This window comes from Cyanistes caeruleus, chromosome 3 (genome assembly GCF_971803275.1).
Source record: "Cyanistes caeruleus chromosome 3, bCyaCae1.hap1.1, whole genome shotgun sequence".
In the NCBI taxonomy this organism is placed as follows: Eukaryota; Metazoa; Chordata; class Aves; order Passeriformes; family Paridae; genus Cyanistes; species Cyanistes caeruleus.
In genome coordinates, this window is record NC_141703.1 from 31,608,232 (window position 1) to 31,632,384 (window position 24,153).

Genomic DNA, 24,153 nt, shown 5'->3' on the forward strand with positions numbered 1-24,153 from the left:
AGAGCAAGAAGCAGGTGGGTGGTCCCAGTGGTGCTGTGGGTGCAAAAATGAATGTACACTACCTGCCAGATGCCTGCTAGAGTAAAGGACCAATGTATACAATTCTCTCAGGAACATCTGGATTGTGACAATGTAACATTGTAGCTTTCTGAGAGACTTAAAATTTTTAATTAATACTGACTACAGCTAAAGTTTCAGCATAGAATTAACAGTTTTATTAGAGCCTGTCTATAGCTTCCTATGAAACAGACCTTAAAAACACATCAAACAACTCTTCTGCAAATTTGAGATTTCTAAATTTTAAGTATATTTCTAAGTTAATTATCTTGAAAAGAAAAATCTGGACATAAACCCATGACACAGAAAACTGGGATCAGCTGTGCTGTTACTTAGCTCTTCCCCACAATTTAAGTGGTTAAATGAGAAAGTGCACACATGGCTTAGAAACTTATTGAAATAACTACATACAATTTTATATATGCATTAACAGACCTATTTAATATAAAATTAACTTAATTGTGGTTTTTCTGAATGCAATGACGCTAAAAGTTTCAAAAAATTCTCTGTACCAAGCTGCAGAACTACAGAACTTAAATAAAAGTGGTGCAGAAATACCAGGTATTACCAGAGAACTACACCAGAATTAAGTTAGGAAATGGCAATTAAAATAACTACAAGTTCAAGTTTCAACCTTGCCACAATACACACATACATATTTTTAAGCTGGCTGGACATTTAAGAGCCTAGACAAAAAATGAGATACCATGTGCCATGGGTTTATGTTAACACTGCTAAAAAGATTGTATTTCTGTATTTCTTAGCATTCCTATTTGTAAACTTGACTTACACTGATGATTGAATAATTTTTCTGCAAGTTCTGAACTTATTTTTCAAGTCATATCCTCACTATAAATATGTTTAGTAGCAAATTAAAAAAATCCATACAGCTTTCAGAAACACACCAGTTCTTATCCAATCCATAGAGAAATAAATGGATGGTAGCAGCATGATGATGAGCTTGTTAAATCAAAAGGGAATTCGGCGATGTTATATCATCTGTATTTATTTTCCCTGAGAAAAATCAAATAAGTCAGTTTTCTAGAGAATTATGACTATGTAATAGATATTATAGTAAAAAAAGGGAAAAATTAATGTGCATCTTCCTGAATTAATTTTCAAGCTTTTTTTAAAATTTCAGTGAAGAAAAATGTATTTGCTATTACAATTATTAGCATACAAACAATGTAAGTGGAAACATAAACATACCATATCTTTCCAGAGCTGCAGAATCTTGTTCTTTCAAATTCTAAAATAGACTTCTACAGTTCTTGTACCTATAATGCAAAATATTACAATTCAGTTCTTGCACTATGCTCCATACCAATTTTAAGCTCAATACAACTGCAAGACAATACAATCAAAAGTGCCTATTTGATTGGTCACAAGACTGCAACTAAAGGAAACACGGAATCATAGAATACGTTAAGTCAGAAGGGACCTACAAGGATCATCATACCCAACTCTCCATTCCTCACAAGACTACCTAAAACCAAACCATATAAAACTAAATCACACTTCTCAGAGAAAAGCACAACAGAAAATAATTATGTTAGATAAACTACAAAAGCATGAAGTTCATCCACAGTGTCCCCCAGTCTTTCCCCTGTAGTGATGCAATAGCTTTATAATTCCATTCATCCAGTTAATTGCAAATACCCATTTCCTTTCTCCTTTCCACCCTTTATTTTGTCCTTTTTTTTTTCTTTTCTTTAAGAACTAGCATTTTTAATAAGAAAAACAAAAACAAACCCAAAACATTTAAATGAAGTCACAAATAGAACCAAATCTTTGTTCTGGGTACATAAAACCGAGGGAGTTCAGTATGCTTTCCTATAAATTTATTTTCAGAGAAGTCATAATTAACAAGGGACTAAAACATAACCGAAATATTTTCAACAAACACCAATAAGCACAACCAGCTTTGAGGGAAAAAACAGACACATATTCATATAACTAAAGAAAGACAAGGGGCTGTAGATTCCCCATCACTGGAAGTGCTCAAAACCAAGCTGGATGGGGCTCTCAGTAACCTGGTCTAGTGAAAGGTGTCCCTGCCCATGAAGGGGGTCTGTAATTAGATTTTTCTTTAAGGTTCCCTACTAACCCAAACCATTCCCTGATTCTATGAAACCTACTAATTACTTTCATAAAAAGTTAGTAATTTGGCACACAATCTTATGTTTTCAGTACTGTGATGATTTAATACATAATTTCTTGTCTTAGAACTCTATTAAGACCAAACAAATCCAAGACAGTTGATTTAGGCTGATCTCCAATACAGATCAGGGTTCCCTGATAGTTTCCCACATAGGAAACCCCAGTCTGGTTACCTTAATAGCACATTCGATTTTATTTTAAAAGATGTCAAACCAGAAATCATCTAGTGTCAGGGGCCAAATTCTTTATCAGGGAGCTGAAATGGGGTGATCCTGGACCAGTTTTGCCACTAAAGCTCTAAGCACTAACAGTGTGAGCACATTTGTTTGTATTTAAAAAAAAATAGTTACATAGGGCACCCTACAAGTTTTGTGAAAAAAGACTGCTATTTCAACAAACAATTCTACTAATTATGTAGGTTTCTGTTCAAATAAGATTACTGTGTTAATGATATGCAACTTCATCAATAAAACTTTACTACCATTCAGATAAAAAAAAAAAGAATAAAAATTTATCACAACAACATGAGACAGTAACTGATGGTTTTCCTGTTTGCAAGTAGCATTTCCACTCCATATCCACAGCAGAAATCCAAAATACCTTGTACTCCACTAAAGAATAATTCTTCATTCACAGTGGTGCCGTTAGACAGACCCAGTTAAAACTATTCTGACAAATGCAACCAATATTTTCACACCCTGTGTTGTAGAACTTCCAGATTCAATGTATACATTTGTTTCTGTACAGACATAGAGCAGTGTCATCTGCATAAAATTCTCTCAATTCCCCGCTAAGATACAAAAGCACAAATTTTCAGTGTGCACAGAGTAGGAGGAGAGCACCAAGTATAGCATGATAAAGGATTGCAAATACATCTACCAGGGTTCTTATGATTATTGCCTGGCAATAGAGACAAAAAAAAAAATGGTTCCCAAAAGAACCGAAGCTATGGAGTTGCGTAGGACCATACAACTGATACGGGAAACAAGACCACAACGGAGGAGATGTAGACAGGTTATTTGCATAATAACACACAGCAAGAGAAGAGCAAATCCAACAACACAAAACTGAAGTTCCTGGACTTCCAGTTCTTCTCCTTCAGTTTCTCCCCACTAGGTACCACTAAGGCAGAACAGAGTTCAGCAGCCTACTCAGTCTAAAGTCTACATTTGCTCAAAGGCTACATGACAACACAAAAGGAAATAAGGCTCTGTAATGTGTGTCTAAAAGGAATGAAAATGATTTCATGAAGTCAGATGTACTTCAACCTTCATCTTCAGTATATTTAATTAGCACTAAGCCACATCTGCCTGAAAAAATGCAAACAACAATGTGACTAAAAGCTTGGCCAACCTTATTGCTTCCACATCACATTAAATCTTGATCAATCATGTGACCAGAACAAAAAAAAACTGCTTGTTTACAACTATGCCATTATTTTCAGTAAGAAAAGGAGACTTCAAGGCACACTGAATTATTGTAATACAGACAGTAAAGTGCTGAATTAACCACACTGTAGCATATGGAATTACAAAATATTTAAGAAGTTAATTATAAATTACAAAAAATATTTCTCAACTCTCATGTCTGGCCCGATATCATAAAATCATCCCTATCAGGTGCTTGGATTATGTTACCCACTTGTGGTTTTGATTTGTTGTGTTTGTCTAGTTTTATTCAATAACTGTAATACAACAGGAATAGGAAAAAAAATATCTGAGAGCACTACCCTAAAGAAATAATACCTAGTATTATAAATTTGACAAAATTTCAAATATTTAAGTTCAATTAAGATTAATTTTTTTCACAACTAACATTCTTAACAGTAAAGAAACAGTAAACAAAAATCATATTAGCCAATTATAAAAACAAGTATTAACAAACATCTTTCTTTCAATCAGATACTCAGGTTATAGGAAACATGCAAATGGAGTATTTTCCACAACCTTACTATGGAAAGGGCTCAATCTTTACAAGCAAGAAATACCAGGGTTTCACAGAAGTGATACACTGTCTCGGGAGCTCCCTTGTCCTTGAAATATGATGGGATTTGCAGGTTGTGTGGACTCTTTATGTACTTCTATTGGCTACAATAAGCAGGTTGGTACACCAGCTGAAACACAAGGTGTTGCTACTCAGCCAGTGTACACTACTATACCTTGGACTTTCTAAAAATAGACCTGGGTGTACACACATATTAAAACACAATATTCATCGCCAAGACTTTGGACAGGAGATTTCACTACACAAAAACAAGCAATTATTATCTGAACATACCTATACAAATAAAAAATATGAAAAATTGTATTTGAAACAGAAATTCTGAGGTAGTGATAGACCTCTTTGCTATTATCTAGCTTTGCAGAAGCTTTTGATTTCTTTTAAAAAAATGGAAAATACCACACTGTAAAATAAGACTATATAAAGCATTAGCTAGCTCAAACATACAATTAGCCATACTGCTAAAGCAAAACTAGTCTACAACTATGATAGCCTTTCTTGAAGTATTTAGACCTACATCCTATTTGAGAAATCCAGTTCCTTTAAGAGGCACTTCACCACCTGCTAACAGCCCAAGCCTGCTGAACTGCAGCTGCTCCAACCTGGGTCCCAGGGAGCATACCAGAGCAGGAGTACACAAGTGGTGCCAGAGCCTGGCTGCCTGGACAAGCCTGGTAACACAAGATCACTCTTGTGCCTCCCCTGCTCACAGCTCCTAAGGGTAAGGGAGAGGGTGTCTGTCATCCTGATCTTCTCATTTCATTGATTTCTTTGGTGTAATGATTATCAAGGAAGTATTAAGAAGTCCTAAAAATGGTTTGCCAAAGGAAGCAAAGAGGATGGCTTTTTCTATGGGGAGATGAACTAGCTTCACACCTACAACTCTAGCTCAGTCAGAAGTCCTGACACAGTCCTCACACAACACTAGAATGAAACACAAATTATGTGGACTAATCATTGCCAGACCATTATGCAACAACCACAAAACCCAAACAGAGGTTCTGTAATTTTCTGCTTGTGATTCTACCCATCCACAGGCCACCAAGATCAAACTTCCTTTTCGTTTCAAACCACTCTTTAGTTTTTGATAGTTAAATTTTATCTTTAGTTGTTTAAGTCACAGCTTTGATGTGCTGTTACACGAGGAAGGAACATAAAGGTACATGAAGGACAGAGAGATTTGAGACAGCCAGCATGGCTTCACCAGGGGCAAGTCCTGCTGGACCAACCTAGTGGCCTTCTATGACAGAGTGACTGCGTCAGTGGACAAGGGGACAGCTACTGATGTCATCTATTTGGACTTCTGTAAGGCCTTTGACACAGTCTTCCACAACACCCTTCACCCTAAACTGGAGATAAAATGGATGGACTCTTTAGTGGATGAGGAATTGGTTGGATGGTTGCATACAGAGGGTAGTGGTCAATGGCTTAATGTTCAGATGGACATCAATGACAAGAGGTGTCCCCTCAGGGGTTCATACTGACACCAGTATTGTTTTAGTAGCTTCATCATTGACACAGTGGGACTAAATGTACCCTCAGGAAACCTGCAAACAATACCAAGCTCTGTGGTATGGCTGATATGCCTGAGGAATGCAATGTCACCCAGAGGGACCTGGACAAGATTGAGAAATGTACTCATGGGAACCTCATCCAATGAGGGAAAGCGCAAGGTCCTAAACCTGGGTTGGGACAACCCCCGGTATCAATACAGGCTGCGGGAGGAGGGAATTGGCAGCAGAAGTAATTACAAAAGAAGTTGGAGATCCTGGTTGTTGGAAGGCCAGCCTTGTCACAGCAATGTGTGCTTGCAGTCCAGAATGTATCTTCAGCTGCATCAAGAGCAGCATGGCCAGCAGGCTGAAGGAGACCAGTCTGCCCTTCTACTCCTCTGAGACCCCACCTGGAATGCTGCATCCAGCTCTGGAGTCCCCAGCACATGACAGGCAAGGACCTGTTGAAGCAAGTCCAGAGGAGAGCCACAAAAATGATCTGTGGGCTGAAGCAGCTCTCCTATGAAGAAAGGTTGAAAGACTTGGCATTGCTCATCCTGGAGGAGAGAAGGATCTAGAGATACCTGTATGCTTTTGTTTAATACTGAAGATGAGCTTACAAGACAGAGGAGGATAAACTTTTTACAAGGGCCTGCTATGACAGGACAAGAGGTAATGGCTTTTAGTTAAAAGGCAGTAGATTAAGACCAGATATAAGAAAGTAATTTTTCACAATGAGGGTGGTAAAACACTGGAACAGATTGCCCAGGGGTAGGAGATGCCCCATCCCTGGAAACATACACAGTCAAGCTGGTCAGGGCTCTGAGCAACCTGATCTATTTGAAAGCGTCCCTGCTTATTGCAGAGGAATTTGGACTAGATGACATATATTTAAAGTTCCATTCCAATCCAAACTATTCCAAGTCTGTGGAAAAAAAAAGTGATGCACTCCATATCAAATAGTCAAGCAGTACATCAGTTCAAGTCATCCTATATCCACCACCACTGTAATCCAGCTCTGAGTGACAGTCCCACTTCTGTCATACCACATAAGATAAACATGATTCTTAGAAATAAATTATATTAGTACACAGAACATGTTTAGAAAGTTACTCAAATGGATGGAAACAACAACACTTTTCAATGAAAAGTACTGGGACAGCTACATACTGTGAATGCCCTTTTCAAGCCACCAGATAAAAAAAAATAAATTCAATGTTCTGCTTTACTAACTAGAAGCTTCTCTAATAAAACATATACACTTCTGTTCTAAGGAAATGCAAGTAGCTTCAAACGAAGCAGATCACCCCTCTTACCTAAGATAGTGAAGTGAGGGTCCAGAAGGAAGCCACCCATTTAGTTCCACTCAGCTGAACAACTGCAGCTTCTCCTAATTCTTCACCACTCTGTAAAACATGGGTAAAGAACCATGCAGGACGGTAACGGAAAGTATCGGTAAAGACTGACTTCCACCCCCTTCCTCCATTCAGCAGTTTGCATAATACAGGGAAGCAGGCTCAACCTATTAAAGTAAGTAAGAAGGAGTTAATGCTTCCTTTAAGAGATTCATTCATAAGAGTATTTGTTAGACAGAACTATGATAATATTTAATTTATAATGTAATTTTGCACCAAGCAAGTTATTTTGTCAATAAGCTCTATCCCTCCTAACCACAGGAAGGTGCAGCTATTCAAAAATAGCAATTTAAAGTGCTATTTAGTCAGATGTAACATTGCCAAACCTGAATCCTGGATCTCAACATTATTTGATTTTCATATTCTTCCTATGAGGTTATTTTCCTGAAGAAATGTGTCACCAGCTGCTGTAGTTCCTGAAGTGGTGTTTGTTGCAAAATGTTACCTTTAGACTGTATTTGCTGACTTTCTGCTAACCAACCAGATAGTTACACACATTACTATTCCTATGAACCAGCTTTTGTCCAAACTTTTATTTATGCACAACACAGCCTTATGAGGCCATCAGGCACTGCCTGTTAATAAAAGAAGTTAAAGCAGTAAATGCTAAGGTCAAAGTATTTAAGGTGACAAAACTCGCTTCAAACATGAGATCTGCTCACTGCTATTGCCTCTGGGAACCAGATATTTAGCACAGCTTACAGAACTTTTGTGAGGGGGTATTTTTTTTCTTTAGAAAGTAAACAACATACTCTAGATTTTTTCATTACAGACCCTGATAGCAAATGTATTACTGCCCTCCTTCCAGGTACAAATCAAAATTTGATTAGTGACAGAAAACCTTTTAACACTGCTTTCTAAAAAAATCACAGCTATCTTAAATACACTGGATACTTCAGAAAAATTGTAAAATACACCTCCTTTGTTTAAAAATCAATATCAATTCATTAATTAGAGTAAAGACTTGGCCCACACTACCAGAAAGGAAGATTGATGCTGGAAATGAGATCTATGCCTACATACTTTATGAATTCTGTTCCCTTTTCCCTCAATTGCATATTCTACTTTTAAGAATTAGTGGCTTTCATCTTCAGGTGTATGAGTACATTGGTGTGGGGAGGGAGAGAGACATTTCCTGCATTTAAAAGAAGATTAATTCTCTCTGGACATTCACTAAGTAAACGAAAACTAAAAGTAACACAGGGGGGAAAAAAGTCTTTCCTGTGCAGCAAAAATTAGGATGATGCATATTTACAAAAACATAAAAACTGAATTAATTCCATGATAAGTGTCATATAATGCACTATGCTAAATACTGTTTTTCAGAAAATGTTGTATGCTTAAACATGCTCACAATTAAACATGTTCATAACGTAAAACTCAAAGGTATTTCCACCCCCATTATTTATCTGGTTAAGCAGAACCTGTGAATTCTGAGAACTAGTGAAGAATATGTCAACAAAGGACATAATCATAATGAAACAAGCATGATTTTATACTGTGAGTGCTGGGTCCCGGTGGTACACACGACATTTTATACTTTCAAAGGAAAAGTTAAATTATATGAAAAATAACCTGGTTTATTTTCTCAAGTTGATTAAAACAATTGGGGACAACTTCCAGGTACTCTAACAGGGACTCCCAACAGGGTGAGAACATCCCCAGATGTATTCAACATATACACACAGTTTTCAATTCCATTCACAAAAGGGTCATCATTGCCATGTTTTTAAACAGCAGCAGCAATTAAAGAAAAGGAAAAAGACCAGAAGTCTTGTTTGTTATTAAAAAGAAAAGGATCAAACCCACACAACTTTAGAGTTCTAAAGAGGACTTGGACTGAGAAATCTAGGCTTTAAAACACACTGCTGCTCAAGCCTGATTTTTTTTTTTACAAAGTCACAGAATCATACCCTGAAATAAACCTGAATAAATCAAACATTCATTTTGGTATCTCTTGGTGCTTTTATTTCTATATTCTTGGGAAATGCTCAGGACACTCCAATGAGGAGAAATAGCAAACACCTCTGATAAACAAAACAAACTTCTTAATTCCGGTAGGAAAGATGCTACATTAAATAGCAAACAGAGTAGCATGGAAGATATTTGTATAAGACAGATGAAGCATCTGTAATACTGTACAGAAATAATTTCAATTAGAAGTATTAGCTCTAATTTAAGTAGGGGGTTAGGTTTTCTTTCACTATTTTTCTGTACTGAGTTAACAGAATTGTACTGCATTACAGACTGCATCTGTTTTAAAAGACAAACACATGTGATAGTTTTCTCCGTATATCCATATCTATTTAGCAATACACATTTCATACTTCCAATTCAAACACTCAAGTAAATTGAGTTTTCCCCTATTTTCAAATTTCTAAAAGGTACCTTCAAATGTTTCCACAATGAAAGGGCACAGCTATTCAGAGCCAACGTCTACACCAAGCAGTTTGTGAGAACTGTAGGCCCATTTTCCAACAATTTTCATTCTTATCAAGAAGTACACCTCGCACTATCTCCATCGTTTCCCTCTCCCCCATCATAAGCATCTAACAACACAGTACAACTCAGAGCATGGCTTCTCCCTTAGCAGGGAATCTCTCTAATTGGATGCTATTTGCATGAATTAGGAACTTAATCTTATCTTTTAGACCTCTCCCTTTCAAACCAGTCAGCTATTGAAGAAAAAAAAAAAATAAAAGAGAAAGAAAAGAAGATAAATTGACAATACAATCACGCAAGTCTTACTTTGTTAAGAAATCAAAGCTAAAATCGGGTACAATTTTCCACTGAAAAACTTTCTGCTAGACATGCAAGAAGCATGGTAAAACCACTGAGAAGCTGATTTCTCACAGGGCTTCAGGTTTGCAGACTCTTACTGAGGCAGGTAAGTTTCCATACAGACAGAGGGACCATCCCTGAAGTGATGTGTAAGACATGTTTAGTCCGAGAATTAGACCAACACATTGCACAGAAGGAAACATGAACAAGTATTTCCATTAACTGGAGAAAAAAGTAAAGGAATAACTACAAGTCTATAAATTACAGGTTCTTGTCACTTAAAGGAAAAATGTGAAACGTATTTTGTTTCTTAAGTAGTAGTAACTTCTGAATGACCACAATACATCATCTTAGACATCTGATTTACAAATCAACAGTGAACTGTAACATCCCTTAACAGAAATACTGTAGGTATGCCTAAAAACTGAAGCCCAGAAGTTCTGCAGCCAGGAGCGACAGATCACATGTATCAGCAAGGCAGCCTGCTCACAGGTTCAGATCCAGCTCTTCATACTGGACAGAAGGTAACACGGACCTTCTGTGTGTCTGATAGACCCACTTTGTCAAAAAGGCCCTGGCCATTAGTTAAGAGACCCTCACAGTACTTCCCATTCCGGCAGCCGGCCGCGCCGCCGACGGCACCGAGCCTTCCCATGCCCACAGCCCCGAGGAGCAGTCACCGAATCGAGAAACAGGCAGGGGCAGGCTAGGTTCACCCAAGGTCGCCCAGAGAGCCCGGTCTCCCCAGGGGGGCGGGAGAAGCTCGGAGTCACCCGCCCGCCCGGCCTTCCCGGGGCGGCCCCGCACCCATGTGTCTCACGACGCGGACGCAGAGGACCCCCGGGGCTGCCGCCTTCCCCTCCCCGGCGCGGGGGAGCTGGCAGGGCCGCGTCCCTCCCCTTCAGGGCCAACGGGAGCCGAGCGCCATCCCCGCTCCCGGCCCAGCGCAGCGCCCACACCGACCTGGGCACCTCGGCTGCTGCTCCCGGGCGCTCCCGCCGCCACTGCCGCCCGGGCTCATGCGGGGGCCGCGCCGCACTCGAGGCCGGGCCGCGGGCAAAGAGGAGGCGCCGCCGCTGCTGCTACCGGTGCCGCCGGAGACGCGGCCTGGCACGGCGGGGAAGGAGAGGCGGGCGGGCGGACGGGCCGGGCCGGTCGGGCGCGTCTCCTCCTCCTGCTCCTGTGTCGGCCGGGCCGCGCTCAGCGCGAGCCCCGCACCTCCATCTTGGGACAACGCGGATGTCGGCGCGGCGCAGGCTCGGGGCGCGCGGGGGGGCGCGCGGGAAGGAGAGAGGGAGAGAAGGAGGGAGGACCGGCCGTGTCCCGGCGTGCAGCGCGGGCGGGGGCGAGGCGAGGCGAGGCGGCGGCGGCGCGCTACCCACCGCGGGCAACCATAGAGAGCTGCCGGGCCGCGCCTTCCGGCCGTGTGCACTCGCGGCGGCGCCCGGCGGAAGAGCGGAACAGAGGCGGCGCCTGCGCGCCCGCGCGCGCGAGGTGGGGGCCGCCATGTTGGAAGAGGGCAGCGCGGGGCCGTGGCGTGGGGGCGCCGGCCAGGCGGGCGCGCGGGGCGGAGCGAGGCGGGGCTCGGGGCTGCGCGTGCGCGCGCGCGCAGGGTGCTGGGGGTGACCCGCGGGTGGGGCGCTGTGAGGGAACAGGGAGCGGGTGTCGGGTACGTCTGTACATAGACACACACTATATACAGGTATGTACACACGCACGTATGCACAAACATACACAAATACAAACGCATACACATGGGTGCACACGCACACACGTACTGACCCACACACAGGTGCCCAGCCGCACTCGCACCCCGGAGGAGGGCGGGCAGCCCAGGGACTGGGGCACAAAAAGGGGCTGTCGCTGCTGTGGGCAAGGAGAGTGGCCACCACCAGCTCTGAGCCCCTTAGCAGGACCCACCGAGTCCCACCAGAGCCCAGCCTGTCCGGCAGGCCCCACGACAGCCTGCCCGGGGCTTATCGAGTTTAATCTGGGCACGGAGCCATGGCCGGCTGGCAGAACGGAGCAGTGTAAGGGGAGAGGCCGGTGACCTCTGGAGAAGGGCCCATGCTGGAGCCGTGTGTCAGCCGAGGCATGAGAGGACAGGCCGTGCCAGGCCTGGCCAGCCCCGCCGTCTTTGGCCCCTCCCAGACAAGGGAGGAGAGGACGGGGAGACCTGGAGCTGGGTGACCCATAGGTGGCAAAGCGTGGGGAGAGCCTTGCTGTCCCAGCCTGTAGCGCTGGGGCAGAGAGCCACCACGGTGTAAATTTAGGCCATCAAGTGCGTGCAGTTGTTCAAACCTAGCACCTTAAGGGGCACAGAGAGAGGGCAGAGCTGGCTGGTGGGGCTGGAAGGGTCGGGGACGGGGACCGAGGGATGCAGCCCAAAGGATGAGCAACAAACCCTCTGGTCTTGTGCAGACCCGCCTGCCACCTGGCTCTCTCCTTTGCCCCATTCATAATTCTCCTGTTACCTCTTGGGCCATTCCTTTCCTTCCCCTACCTACACCCAGGCCTATGTGTTGCAAGAACACTTGTGTGATCTTAAAAGCATGAGTAAAAGTTGTGTTTTGGCAGGTGAATGTTAAAAGCAGTTTGATCAAATAATTTTAAAACTGTGCAATGCACGCAGAATTTTACTGGTTTTGGATATTGACTTTTTAAAGCTTTGAATGTGTGGAGCTACAAGCATAGAAGGGGAGAAAGAGTAAGTAGGGAAAAAAAGGGAAAATAGATCTGACTCTTTTCTACATTATCCCTTAATAAAGACAATTAAATAGAGGTGCTTATATCCTGATAGAGTATCCTTTTTTTTTGGTTTTGTTTTAAAAAGTATAGACTCGAAATATGGGTAGTTCTCAAACATTAGAATAAGCTGCTAAAATCATAAACACAAATTCTCAAAAACATGATACTAGAGCCAGGTTCTGGGCTAGGAAATAGGTATTTAAGAGGACATGTCTTTTTTGGGCAAAATTTTATAAGTGTTTGTTGCAGGGTAATAGCTGGTAAGACCAATGGACTCAAAAGGCATTATTACAAACCAGTGCAGAGAGTCCTGTTCCTTGCAGAGGACATGGTGGGCAATTGTATCATTGAAATATTAAGACTGAATGAAGTATTCTTGTACTTCAGTGTTGTCTGAAAGCAGGGTACATTGGTGTGTTCAGATGGACATTGGCAATCATCTAAAAATAATCACTGGCATGAACAGATCCTTCTGCATCTGGACGCTCTCTCCTACATAGTAGCAAAATCTGCCAATTTTCATGTATTAAAATTTTAGATTCAGGCCAAAGTTTGTTGTGCCATGATCTTTCCTGTTACCTCAGAATTAATAATATTGAAAAAACTGCATCTGGAAAATGCACTGTCTTGCTACTTTTCCCTTGCTCTGTTACAGAGCCCATGTGTCCATTCCTTATCTCCTGCTTGACTGGGAGGATGCTATGGGGTAGCATGTCACAAGCAGAGTCCAAGTAAACAACTTCTGCTCTCATCTTACAGAGCCTTCTCTTTTCAGCTCAGGCTGGTCAGGCATTATTTGCTTTTGGTTATATCCATGCTGGCAGTTCCCAGTCTGGAAGTTCTTGCTCTTCCTGTGTCTGAAAATAATCTCCCAGGCTTTCAGGTGAAGCTGCTCAGCTGTATCTTCCTTGATCCTGTATCTGAGATCTCCTTGCCTGCAGCCTTTGGGAACCTCTCACAAACACTGTGATTATTGAGAGATGGCAGAAGGTGGCCTCACAGTGACACTGGCCAGCTTGTTTGTGTTTCCACTTGCCATGTGATCCCATGAGCTTACATTTGTCCAGTTTACTTAAGTAGTCTCTAACTTCATGCTCCTCATCCAAGAACAGCATCTTTCTCCCTCAAGCTTTGCTGCTCTCCATAGGGATCTGGGAGCTCCAAGACTACACCATGCCAGCAGTGATGGCACTGATGTACTTTTCTGTATCCCATGCAGCTTGTGCTCTGTCCCACTTAGGAGCAGTGCCAAATTTCCTTAGTCCTCTTTTTGCTGCTGATGTACCGACCGATGCTCTTATTTGTCCTTCACATCCCTCAACTGTTTCAACTCCAGTTTAATTCCGGGCTTCACAATTTTATCCCTGCATACTCAGGTGATGGTCCTAAAGACCTTTCTGGAATTTATGGCAGTCAATCATTGCACAGAAGCTGTCTCCATAACTTTTATCAGAACATTGGGTCATCTTCTTTCCTTATAGCAGAAAAAGCTGGTATCCAAGATAGGAATACAATTGATTTATATGATGATGGTGTTTTTTAAACCCTCTGTGTTTCCAAATAGTAGCTGACACTTTTTTGGGTTTTTTGGCCATCGGAGACCATCAGTTGCATTTTTTCCCATGGATTGCAATTCTGAGATCTTGTCCCATGTTAGTAATGAGCAGTTCATAACCCATCTCTGCTCTGAAGTAATACAGTTTACACGTGTCACACATTTTCTTCTGAAGAAACCAATGCAATTAGGAGGAAGGAGCAGATGATAACAGATGGAGGAAATGTGGAGACTAGATCGAGCTGATTTGGATGCTGGTGGTTATTTATTGCACTGGCTAGATACAGAGGTAGGGGAAGGAAACTTTTCTGAAAAGAACACAGGTGTAAAAAGACTCACCTTTCCTTCTGAGATATGGGACAAATCACATTGGCAGTGGACAGGTGAAGAATGATACATTAAGGAAAATACCCCAAACTAATTGCAGTATAGCAGTGTTCCACAGATAACCAAGCTGCACGATGGTTTTCGTTTTGATTCTTCTGGGGACAATTTACCATTTTGGGGGAAATACTAGATCACTTTTGGCTTTTGTAGCATGTGCTTGGGGCTTCTTTTTCTACTTGGAGATAGCGTGACTAGGAGTAGACTAACTGTGGGCCTGCCACTGATATGCCTAAGATGCGTGTGTTGCTGTGGGGATGATTGTACTTTCCCGCTTCATTTAAGTATGTTACATGTTCTGAAGTGATGTGATACTAGGATACAGAAATGCTTTTGCTGCCATGAGTGCTTTCAGGTACTTTACATTGGTATAGCCAGCTGTGGGGAAGCAACTGGATCTGCCCAGCTGAGCAGGCTCCAAATTTGGAGAAAAGTGACTGGAACTCCCAGTGGAAAAGTCACCACTCCCCCCCTGCTTCCTTGCTAATCCCTGCAGCTCTAGGGCCTGGGTATGGACTGCAGCTGAGGAGAACAAATAGTTTGACTGCCTTTTGCAGTGATCCCTTCACAGAGCAGGCTCTGGTGAGATGCTTCAATTACATTAGTGAGTAATGCTCAGTAAAAAAGTAAAAATTAACCAAAATGGCTAATAACTTGGCCATGAAGTCGAAGTCCTGCAGAAAATCTTGTTTTAACATCTGAATATTTGGAAACAAACAGGTTTTTTTAATTGCTGAAGGGAACAAATGCAACTTGTCTCATACACAAGTGGTTCCCAGAAGGAGGAAAAATACTTTAAAAATAGAATCCCAAGCCTCATTCACAATTTACTTATGATGCTGGAGACATGCCATCGTGAACCAAGTCTACTGCATATTAATTTCGGTAATGTTGATATCTCACTTCAGAACTTTGTAGCAAATAGACACACACATAGTGCTGTGTGTGTTTTGTTCTCATTTAATTTGAAAACCCCAATACAAATGGTTTGATAATACTTTTTTGGCATTCATTTCATATAGTTATGTGAGTGAAAATTAGTGAAGCTCTGTAAGTGTAACCCCTTAGGTGATAGGGGTGCACTTAAGTGTACCGGGACTTTGTGAGTCAAGCCAAATACTTCAGCATCCCTTTGCAGATAAAAAGATAAGGGACGGGAAAAGTGGTGAAATGAAAGACTGAAGTTTGGAGTTAGAGCTTAGTCTGGGAGACTAAGAAAACTGGGAGATTCAAGAAAGCCCCTTTATGTGGGCACTTCTAAAGGGCTATGCGTATTTCTGAGTCCTGAAAAGCATACTTGTTCTCCCTTTTCTCCACACAAATAGATGAACTGATCCCTTGGTTAAGCTGTGATGTGGAGGTTCATGTCATCTTGAAGTGGCTCCCATTTCTGAAGACTTACCTCAGTTGAATGAGGTTGTTTCAGTTCCTCCCTGTGAGCTGAGGGAGGTTTCACAATTTGCTTGCTGAAATAAGCTTGTCAGAGAGAGTCTCTTTTCCCTGAATGCTTTGCCCAGCCCAGTGGCCTCTGGAAGGAAATAGGGTGAAAGGAGAAGCAGCTCACATGCTCCTCTGTCTCCAAGTCCAATGTACCATCTTTCTGCAAGCCTTGCATTTAGGTCCTCCAGTCTTCTTGAAGACAGAACAGAATATAAGCATTTCAGTTCTTTTTCAGGGGGTGAGAAGTTTGTAGTTTGCTGCAGGTCTTCATTGAATTTCCTGTGGTCACCTGTGCGCTTGCACTGGAAATGCTCCTTTTTTGGCCATTCTGCAGGCTGTTTTTTCTTTTTTTTTCTCACCTTTTTGCTTGCTGCTGTGCTGTATTACACATTTTTCTACATTCAGTCCGGCCCCAGTTCCTGAGGTATCTGTTTTCAGAAAGAAGTCTTGAGCAGTTGTAGCTGTGAAGGATGCTTAGGAGCAATGCTTTTGTTTACTCAGAGATTTTGTGGGGACATCTTGGTATGTTTTGCAGCACTTGACACAGCTGAAGCTGCCTTATGCCTTATGCAGCCAAAACCTATGCAGGTTTTGGCTAGCCATTGTTTTGGTTGTAGAAGAGGAGCCTGACTGACAGCTGTTTTTCTGACCACATGCCTACTTTTTTTTCCCAAGATATATATAGAAGTCTGATTTGCTGAGCAGAGCAAAATGGCTTTGTACAATTAATGTGACACGCTTAATAATGCTTGCAAGAATGCAGGCAACTGCATTTATAAACCTGCCATGGCTAAAACAAAATATATCTATCTGACAAGCTATCCCAGTGCAAACACGTGTTTTTCTAAAAAAGGGACCACATAGTGCCTAGTTGTAATGTTGCTTTTGAGACAAGCACTCTGTTTTCCCAAGAGAACTTGTGTCATGCCAGAAATTCACTTTAGGTTATCCTACATAGTGACAAATTCAATTTACGACTTTTTTTTTCTTCTTTGGAATTTTAATGTCATAATTACTTTCTTATTTAAAACCTCATTCCTTGAATACAGAGTGTGGTTTGGTTATTAACACTGCAGTGGCACCTTAGTGAGATCAGGTTCAACTAGCTCTCCATATTTTTTCCAGTCAATAAATGATTTTTAAAAGGTCATCATGACATAATTGAAAAGCTGAAGGCTCAGGTAGTTAGCATCAATATGCAGCTTTCTCCACCCAGTATTTTATAAGCTGCTTTACCTATTACTGTTGTCTGGGGAGGTTTTAATTTGAAAAGGGCACTTGCAAGGGGTGTGTGCATGAGGACAAAACCTTATTTAGCTTGAGAAGAACTAGTATCAGCCACAGCTCTAACATCTCTTAAGTGCAAGAGGATGTTAGATGAGAATTCCGTCACCCCTCCTTTCCTTAGCAGAAGTACTCATTTTACTGTAGATGTAGCCACTGCAGATCACACGAGCTACAGCTACACACTAAGTTCAACCTCCTGTAGCTATAAGGACCTACCCTGCAGTATGACCTTACTCTAAAGGTAAGATGTACAGCTCACAACATTTCTTCATCAGTGTATGAACATCAGATGCTTGGCTGGCTGCCCCTTTCAAGAAAACAAGAGGGATGGGGAAGAAGATGGGGAGCTGAAGCTGTTTCATGTGTCACAGTGCCTGGGTTTTGTATCACTTGGAAGTTTAATTCCTGTATTTTGTGTCTCCCTGTCTTACTTCCAAGGAACATCAGAAGAGGAGGAGGAAGGACAAGGGTCTAGGAGGCATTGATCATTGTAGAGTGTAGCTGGGGAGAAGAGGATGAAAATGTTAATTTATTACCTGAGTGGGTATGAATTGTGTTTGAACCCAGAGGTTAAAAGTACTGTAGTTCGTTTGTGTCCCGAGGCAACTGCTATCCTCAGAGCTGAGCTCTCCACAGAAGCGTAGGATTGAGAGACAGCATACAGATAAAAGTTTTGTGCTTGGGGTCCTGCTAGAGTGCGTGTCAGAGGTTGAATCTGACTCATGTGACCTTGGCCTGTGACCCTGTCACACCTCTTAACCCCAGAACTGGAACTTTCTCTAGACCTGTAATACCCATATTGCAGAAGAGATCACCCAGGCTATTTTGTACCAAGCAAAAGCATTTTATAAGTGTTTGATCTGGCAGAGCATTGAACATCTATCCCATTCATATTGATCCAACAACTGCCCAAATATTGATCTATGGTAAGGGGTCTTGTTTGCATATGTTCTTATGCTTTCAGTTTTGCTTTCTTAATTTTGCATTTTGTAAGATCAGAAAATACAACTTTCTGTCTGGCATGCTGAAGAAATACAGCTATTTTCAGAGAAAGTGAAATCCTACGTGATAGAGGAAAATCCACTTGAAATATGCGAGAGTTTTTCCCTGAACAAGCACTGAAATGTTTGGCCCTTGGGATGGAAATAGACCTTGGAGTTTTACCAAGGTGCTTCAGAGCTCTCTTCTCCCACTGCTTTTTTTTTTCAAATATGATGACTGGAGCTGTCTGGATGCGGGACTCATTTGAACTAAAAATAAATATCTTTTAGAACAGGATCCTCGTTCTCTGGTCTCTCAGAAAGTCTGCTAAGGTACGATACAGTTTTTGGTGCTGATTTTCTAGGCTGGCTTTTAATGTGTAAACTGTGAAATGCTGATTTTGCTTTATTTACATGGAAAAGGCCAAGCTTGTGAGTAAATTGTTGTATTGCTAAAGATCTGATAAACTTTTTTGTACTAGTTCTTTCCTAACCTTCAGTACTCATTCATTGCAAGTACTTAAAAATAAAACCAGCTACTTCACTTTGTTTGGAGACATTGAAGAAGAAATATAGAGCTCTTTATGCACATGAGAATCAGATTCAAACAGATACAGTGAATGTTAATTGTGACTCCTTGTCATGTTTTCCTTTGTAAGCCTAAAAGTTCTTTGACAGCCTTGCAATTGTGGAAAGAAATATTTGTAAAAAGCCAGAGAGCAGATGTGATTCTGTGCCCTGAAAGGCTGAACTGACACCACTTTTGCAGAATGAAGCAGTGGATGAGTTTTTCTATGATTTTTCACAAGTGACATCTGATTTAAGAAATATCCTCACCATTCCAGAGAAGATATTTAAAATTAATATTATCTCACGCTTCTAAATTGATCAAAATCGACGTCATTGCAGACTTAAAGGCATTGTAAAGTTGGATAAGCACTCACAAGGCAAGGTGGGGTGGGACCTTTAAACAATGTAGGTTCTGTATACAGTGGACATCACAGCATGGTCTGCTGGGTTGCAGTTTTTTTTTCATTTGCTGTATGAACAAGACTGGATGCTTGTCTGTTATTTAGGGCTTCTTTCCTGTACTGACCATAAAGGAGATGAAAATGAAAAGTTAATTTTCAACTTCTGTGCTGTTGGACCCAAAGTACTAAGAATTGCATCTTTGAAATTCAGTCACAAACTCCTGTGTTGGAAGATTTTCCTTCAAAGCACAAATTACGCTTTCCACCTTGGAGTGAACAGCTGAAAATTCCTGGACAATCTGTCTCTTGGAATGAATGGAAATGTAGCAAAATGTATTGCGTAGGATGGGAAGGTTATCTTTTATTAAAATACCCACACTGAACTGATGTTACTAAGACTTGCATATTACACTCCAGAAGGAATATCCTTCAGTTTCCAAATTTGGTTAATTCCATGCTTACAAATACTGTTAAGCTCTTCACTCTTAAACTAAATTAATGAGCCTCTAAATGTAGTAAGTAACACACCACTAATTTGTTTTGTTTTGTTTTGTTTTCCCTTATCTGTGATACTTCTGCTGAACTCAAAAGTAAGATTTGCGCAAGGATATCTTTTCCTTGAGAGTGAATACTGTGGCTTGATTTCCCTGTCAAAGCTGCAGGTTTTTCAAAAGCTGGTTTAAAGGCATGTAGGATCTTCAGCTAAGAGTTATATAGCACACTAAGTGCTTGCAATAATTTATGAACTGGAATTAAAGTTGTAGAGTTATTTCTAATACTATAATGCTTGTAATGCTGGAAATAGTATTTTCATATAGCACGTCATGTGCTTCATTACTAATTAAGATATAACTCTAGCTATCATGTCTAAGTAATCTTTTTCTTCCTTTTTTATTGTCTTTCAGAAAAATTATGCTGAATCTGTGAACTAAAAATAGATTAAAATAATATCAAAATCAGTATAAAAACACAAAGGGTTAGATATGAGCTCTGAAGTTTAACACTGAAATTCTGATCCTCAGTTTTACTGTGACTAGGTGCAAATATGGGATACATAAGGAACAATGGCTTTCGTCTATATGTTGAACTTCCCTTATGTACTGTTTTTTTCTGGGGTAGAGTAAATTTTCTTCACAGTGGCTGGTATGGGGTTATGTTTTCAATTTTTGAAAAACACAGAGTTGATAATATAGAGATGTTTTTGTTATTGGTGAGGAGAGCTTACACAGAGACAAGATCTTTACTACTTCTACTGCCAGGCTGGTGTGATGGCTGGGGGTCCAAGGGAAATTTAGGAAAGACATGGTTGTGACAGGTGACCCAAACTGACCAAAGGCATATTCCACCCCCTACAACATCCTTCCCTGTAGGTAAAATGGAGGGAAGAAGGAGGAACGAAAGGACATTTGGATTGATGGCATGTATCTTCCCAAGTCACCATCATGGCATGATGGACCCCTGCTGTCCTGGAGATGGCTGAACACCTGCCTGCCTGTGGGAAGCAGTGAACTAATTTCTCCTTTTGTTTTGCTTCCATGCATGGCATTTGCTTTCCCTATTATTTATCTCAACCTGTGAGGTTTCTGGCTTTTACATTTCTGATTCTCTCCCCAGTCTTGCTGGTGGGGGAGTGAGCAAGTGGCTGCAGTGGGTTTGGATGCTGGTTGGGGTTAAACCACGAGACCTTAGAGGAAGAAAAACCTCTCATGCTGTCCCACAGAGGACATCATGAGATGTCATCAGAGACACAGAGGGCATGTGTACGTTATCTTCCTTGCACAGACACATGATTATGGTGAGTGAGAGCTGGAGAGGCCTCCTCACAGACTGACACCCATTAACAATTCCTTGGTGCTCATATTTCAGTTTCTACTCCCTTAAATGATAAATAAATAAATATAAATCTAGCGCAAGAGAAGACCGCTTTTCATGGTGCTTTTGCTACAGACTACATGTAAGTCATGTGAATGATGAAATATTTGAACTGCAAGGTCTTTTATATTACATTTACGTTAAACAGTCTTTCCTGACCTACTTAAGCAAAAAATTCTCCTGTGTACAGAGATCATGACTTGTCTCATTTTCAAATGTCTTTTGCTAGCAGTGGTTTGTCTAGGTAGTATTTTGTTTTCTCTAGCTTTTCTGTTTGTATTTATATGTGTGTGGGGGGGACACTGATGCAGTAAAAAAGAAGGAAAATGAAAGATAAAGGCTAATATTCAAAAAGGTTGCTGTGGAGTATTGAAACATACCTGTATTGGGATATCATACATCTAAGAAAAAGACAGTTTTTATTTTTATCCTGATGAGGAATTGGTAAGGAAATCAACAGTGGCTTATTTTTATTTTTTATTTTTTTAAAACAAAGGGTTTTAATGAATCTATATCCTGATAAAGTGAGATGGAGATAACTGGAATAAATTGCTAATTGTTTATATAGAGACATTGTCAATCCAAATGAGTATTCATAAGGAATGACCTGACTGGTAAGACCCTTGTATCATGTAGATTCTAAATTAGTGGTTATCACTGTCTAGTCTGCTGTTTTACAATTTTTATTTTTTTTTTACCGTTTAGGGGTGACTTAATATTTGAAAAGATGTGCGATATTGTTAGCATTGTGGCTGTGAAAATGTTTTCAGTCAAGGCAGCATAGATATAAGGGCTGCAGGGAAAGCATCAGGGAGGGATGTCTTTGCTCCTTGGATGCTGACAGAAGCTGATTATTGAAAGAGGGTTGTTCCTTGGACGTTTGTGCCAGGTTCTTGTAGCTGAAAATAGTGGTGATTGCTGTAGGGCTGTCTGCAAAGAACTAAATTTTATCTGTAGATAAAGCAATTATAAAGGTAGTGTATGTACTGCTATCACAATACTATTTTTTGCCCAGTTGGGAAAATAATGAGAGAGGGTTTGGACAGCCTCTGTTGATCTGTAAACATCAGGGTCCTCAAGCTGATAAATTACTTACTAGGCTGGAAATGCCTTGTACTGGACTTGGACCAGTAGCTCCATTTGGAAGCCAATGGAGTTTATACAGCATTGGAGTCGTGTGGCCCCGGGGGACAAACCTGGGTGTGTAGCTCTCTGAGATCTGAGTTAAGCACAGAGTAACAGCACTTGGGGAATTGTAGCAAAGTCCACACCTTCAAGGCTGGCTTCTAATACCTCAGCCAACTGGAAGGGAAGAAACGTTCCTGACTACTGCTGCTAGCAATTGTATCACAACAATGTGGGATCCAAGCAGGAGATTTTACATTTGGGAGTCAGATTCCTGAGGGAAAATGCCCCCCTAACATTTTCTGCACTGGGTAACAGATGAGTCATCCTCTCTGCAGAGTTATGCACTGAGTACGGATGGAATTTTTCAGTACTGACCTAATAACTTTCTAATTGGTGTTATGCGGAACAGAAGTGGGCCAAAGCTAACCTTTTAGTGCAGCTATTTAAGTAAATGGTGCAAGTAACACCTCATGTGTGAAACTTGCAGGAAGTCCCAGGGTGTCTAGGTGCATGTCTGAGATACACTGAGGGGGTGTCACAGAAAAGGAGTTCCCTTCTCAACTCTCCTGGCTATTGTTCTCAAAGATTTATAACAGGTTTTGTTGGGATAAACCAAGTGGCTTTTCCTGACTGCATCCTGTAGGTCTGTGGTGCCCAAACTGAATGGCCTTTAACATTAGTCTTTAAATCTTTTAATGTAGTGATTAAACATGACAGGGATTAAGTCCCTGCCCAATAGCAGCTCACCTGGGTGCATTGCTGGTTAGATGCAAAGCACAAAGCCAAATGCTCTTAAGCACCCGAGCATACGGTGGTTTGAAAACATAGCAAGACACATCACGTCTTGTGATTAGGAAGCATTTCTTCTTTATTGAAGATAGAGTGGAACAAAAAGGTGTCAAAAAGAAAGCCTTTCAGAGCCAAAGAAATAGATAGTGAACAAAGGTTGGAACAGAAATTGAAAGGCTTTATCCTAAGTGTTTTTAAAATATATGCATATAGTGTGGTTTAGATATATTTGTGAGGTACCTAGTCTAATGGAAAGAGAACTTAAAATTTCATAATTTCCTCAAATATCTAGGCAAGAGACTAAATTAATAATATAAAGCAAATCAAATAGAGTTTGACATACAAACCATTAACTAATAAAAACATTCTTCTGGTTGCCAAGTCACTTAAAAATCTCTCAGGAAATGGCAGAAAGGAGGTATATGTCTCAGCCATAGAGCCTTTAATTATGCCAACACATGTTATATTTATTCTTGAAGGCTTTTTGCCTTGGTATGTTTTCTTTTCTCCTCATTGTTTTATGTGGATTTTATGGTTAACACACAGTTCATGCATGATTTAAACCTTGTTCTGGAGACAAAGTCCTTTGTTTCCTTTTTGGTCTTTTCCTGTGATGCTAATTACTATAGCAACTGAATGATTCCCATGGCTTTATTTTCATAACATCTCAAAATGTTGAGGGGGTAGCTTTACTGTGCTTTACAGATTAACAACAGAAAGTTTGAGGTAAAAAAAAAAAAGAAGTTTATTAATTTATAGAGGGAAGGTGCCATTTCAAGAAAATTAAATTGTCCTTTGATGAGTTTTGTTTTTAGCTGGGAACCACTCTGGGAAGTGTGATTGTGTCACTCTGGAAGTGTGATGATTTTTTTCCTCCAGAATAATAAAATAAAAATATTTTCTTTCCATGTGCTTGAATTTAACAGGAACACATTTGCGTTGCACTGGCTCCAAATATTTAATTTGAAATCTCTTCTCCTAAAAGGAAGTGAACTTGGACAGTGGAGCAGAGTCCTTGGCAGGTTATGCCTCCTAATGCAGAATCTCTGTGCAGGGGTTACATGATGCTGTGTGCTGCAGCAGATGGAAACA

The 24,153-nt window shown here is 41.0% G+C and overlaps 1 protein-coding gene and 1 long non-coding RNA gene across 26 annotated transcripts in view; one reads left to right on the plus strand and one right to left on the minus strand.

Moving 5' to 3' along the window:
* Positions 1-11,501, minus strand: part of UBE3A (ubiquitin protein ligase E3A) — a 51,872-nt gene extending 40,371 nt beyond the window's left edge. For 5 of the 23 annotated variants that reach the window (XM_086880596.1, XM_086880607.1, XM_086880608.1 and 2 more), the window contains exons 1-3: positions 10,871-11,425; positions 7,028-7,117; positions 1,267-1,334 (exon numbers count right to left, since the gene is read on the minus strand). The gene's annotated coding sequence lies outside the window, so the exon portion shown is untranslated. Of the gene's footprint in view, positions 1-1,266; positions 1,335-7,027; positions 7,234-10,870 lie in introns of all 23 variants that reach the window. The other 18 variants (XM_023948760.2, XM_086880613.1, XM_023948746.2 and 15 more) reach the window with 10 other exon arrangements.
* Positions 11,502-11,514: 13 nt separating this feature from the next.
* The window catches only part of LOC147654053 (uncharacterized), a 47,228-nt gene continuing 34,589 nt past the window's right edge, over positions 11,515-24,153 (plus strand). For all 3 annotated transcript variants that reach the window (XR_015284383.1, XR_015284381.1, XR_015284382.1), the window contains exon 1: positions 11,515-11,609. This is a non-coding gene — a long non-coding RNA (uncharacterized LOC147654053). The remainder of the gene's footprint in view (positions 11,610-24,153) is intronic.